Here is a 3,829-nt window from a genome sequence, read left to right as displayed (position 1 = left end):
ATTAATGTTAGAGAAATACATGAAACAGTTTCATTAATTATTATATGAAACAATTTCACAACCATATATGAAACAACTTCATCAAAAAAAGTATTATATAAAACAATTTCATGAAAAAATTTCATAAGATTAAACAATGAAATCGACAGATGAAGGTGGTTTGCACAGTTTACACAAATGAGGGAGGTTTTCATATGATCACTCTATATATATATATATAATATCAAGGTTCTAAATGGCGTGAGGCGTGATATGACGACAAGGTCAAGCTTCAAACCTTACGAATTATATATATATATATATATATATATATATATATATAGGGTTGGGTTCATGTGAGACCAAGGGTTTTTTGTGAGACCCGTAAGACCAATTTATGTTCTTATTGATCAAAGTTATAAACTAATGGTCTAAATTTGCAAGGTGGCAATTTTGTAATTATTGAGAAGTCTCGTGGCGTTTATAAATGTCCAGATCTGACGATTGTAAATCTAATCAAAGGGTTGAGAATTGGTCTTACGGGTCTCACGAAAAACCATTGGTCTCACATGATCCCAAGTCTATATATATATATATATATATATATATATATATATATAAACACATGAAGATACTTTTATATTGTATGAATTTATGTTATATTACGTGAAAATTGTAACTTACACCTTTACATGTCATTTAAAGGTTACATTATTTTTCTTGATTGTCAGTAATATTCATACAATAAAAAGATATCTTCAAAGTTCTCACAAGAAGTATTCACACAATAAACATATACCTTATTTTTTTTTCTCATGAAAAGGAGTGATCACACCGGAATCAAACACGAGCACTCTGCCTCGGGAGTACAGTTGGAAGAGTGAAACTCAAAGGAATTGACGAGGGGCTGCATAAGCGGTGGAGCATGTGGTTTAATTCGATACAATGCGCAAAACCTTACCAGCCCTTGACACATAAACAAGAAAACCTGTCCTTAATGGGATAGTACTTTCTTTCATATAGGTTGTTGCATGACTCAAACCTCTCAATCTTCCTATGAAGGACCAAAGGACGATATACAAAGTGAAAAATTCAAATCAAGGAATTTTCATAGAAAGGATAAGGGTATAATAGCTGAAGAACATGACTGTATTGATTCATCATCTTCATCTAACAATAAACAAGGAGAAAAAACAAAATTGTGCTTCATGGCTCATCTCACTGAATTGAGAAATTATGACAAGATCAATGCGGCAGAATCTTCATCCAAGGCCATTGAATCACATTTTCCCATACATAATCAAGTACGTCTATCTCCTTCCACCTATATTCGTATGCATGTAAAAACGTGCAATGTGCTAGAATCTAAAATAAAACTAAGAACAAAGTAGAGAAAGAAACCGTCAAGTTGTCTGAATGCTTTGAACAACTCGAATAGTTTAACAAAATTTATGAGGAACTAAAAGCTACTAAACTTGTACTATATGAAATGTATATTGTACATATATCAAGTGAAGTCATGGCAAAGAGTAACCCCATTTCATATCACCATCAAACCATGATAAAGAGGAGAATGAAGGACAATTTTTTCTTTTAATAGACAAGAGGACGGTAAGAGCTTGCAAATCCTTATCACCTAAAAAACAAATGCTCTAGTTAGGTCAACCTCTTAACTTAAACCATAAACTCAATCTTAAATGAATGCCCGTTACTTGTCTTGCGACTCTAATTATTACCTACACACTCATATCTGTTTCGGGTAACAGGAAGTAGCCAAGTAGGGGCAATAAAGAGGTAGTGAGACTGAATCAATTGATTAGTTTGTGTGGTTTGTAATAGTGACATGATTTGTATATAGGCGAAGAATCATGTGAGAAAAAAAGTTAAAATGAGAAGCATAAGAAGAGATCTTCACCCTTGATCATTTTTAATCTCAAACTCACCCATTAAGCATGCTGGATACGGGAATTGATCTGGTGTGTGTCGGTGCATCTCATCATAATGTGCATCTAAGGGTGAAGATCCCTTCTTACGCTTTTTACTTTAACTCTCTTTTTCACCAGAACCCAACCATATATATATATATATATATATATACATATATAGACACACACACACACATATATATATATGTGTGTGTGTATGTATATATATGGAGGCTTGCCTAGAAGCTGCCACTCTTTTAAAGAGTGTATAATACCTTAGAAGTCACACTAATTAGTTGACCAACAATATATCACATATATAGAGACACATACACACACACACACACACATATATATATATATATATATATAGGACCCATTCAGAGGAGAACTAATTAATTTATGGTAACCGTGAGATCCAATATGAACCACTTGTTTGAGATATTTAAGAATATTTCTTAAATAACCTAAAATGATAATATAGTTAAATCTATTTTTGACAACTAATCGAAATACTTAATTATTTTTTTTTGAAGGAAATATTTAATTAAAATTAGTTATCTAGTATATCAATTATCTAATATATATCATATTTTAAAGACATTTGTGAATATAAGTGAATCATAGTGATAACGTTCACAATGTTTCACGTGTATCACAATGCATTTTTTTGTTTTATGAAATGTATCATAGTGTGCATTTTTGTTATTTTCATTGCTTTATAAAAGGGGATCACATTGTGCATCTTGTATGTATATCTGGGTATCACAGTGTATATTTTATGTTCATATAAGGTTCATCGGAATAAGATTCGTTGAAAAGAGGAAAAATGAGAGATGAGAGAGGATATTTATAAAATCCCTAAAATGCCCTTAACTAATATTTTAAGTTAAAATTATCAAAATTATTAATTTCCTTTGATTTGTGATTGATATTGGATCTCACGATTACCACAAACAAAACAGTTATTATTTGATTAGACCCATATATATATATATATATATATATATATATATATATGTAGGTGGAGGTTCAAACGAGAACACCTCCATTTTACAAGAACGCGAGAACACCCTTATTACATGTGATAATAAGCATGAGGGACCTTGTGATCTGCGGACGATGTGTTCTATGACTTAGGCCACGCCAAAGGTTGTCTGCCTCTATGATTTAGCATCATATATGATGGTCTTGATGGATTATAGTATCATATCAACAACAACCTTATCACATGTGATAATACTTGTGAAGGAGCTTAATGGTGTAAGGGCGACTTGGCCCCCAACCAAGATCGCATCGAAAATCGCTCGCGTCTCTGATTTAGTATCACATGTGTACCATATGTGATGGTATAATAGTATCACATATGATTGTCTATACTAAAAAGGTGTTCTCACGTTCTCGTAAAATAAACGTGTTCTTGTTTGAACCCTTCCCTATCTATATATTTATATAAAAGGAGGCTTGGTTTAGAAGTAGCCACTCTTTTAAAAAGTGTGTAATACCTTAGAAGTCACATTAATGGGTTGACCAACAATATATCACAACAAATTCCCTTTATCCATACATAATATAAATAAAACTTTAAATTCGGTATTCGAGTCACAATTTCCGCTATCTAGTATATATGTAATTTGTAGTAACAATATCTTATCCAACATCCACGAAGTTAATAAATTAACGACATAAATACCATTGACTTAACAAATTACAATAAGTTTTGACATAAAATAATATCAGATTAAACCTTGATTTTACAATATTTTCAAGCAAAAATTCATCCCCTTACATTTCTCTAACTATATATATATATATATATATATATATATATATATATATATTTATGATCATAAAAAAATGTATTCGGATAATATTTTAAAATTAGAAAAACTTGTTTGACAAGAAATAGTTATGACTTTTAAATT

This window comes from Cynara cardunculus (genome assembly GCF_001531365.2).
Source record: "Cynara cardunculus var. scolymus isolate 2C chromosome LG 16, CcrdV1, whole genome shotgun sequence".
Taxonomy (NCBI): Eukaryota; Viridiplantae; Streptophyta; class Magnoliopsida; order Asterales; family Asteraceae; genus Cynara; species Cynara cardunculus.
Note: the sequence above shows the minus strand (reverse complement) of the source record.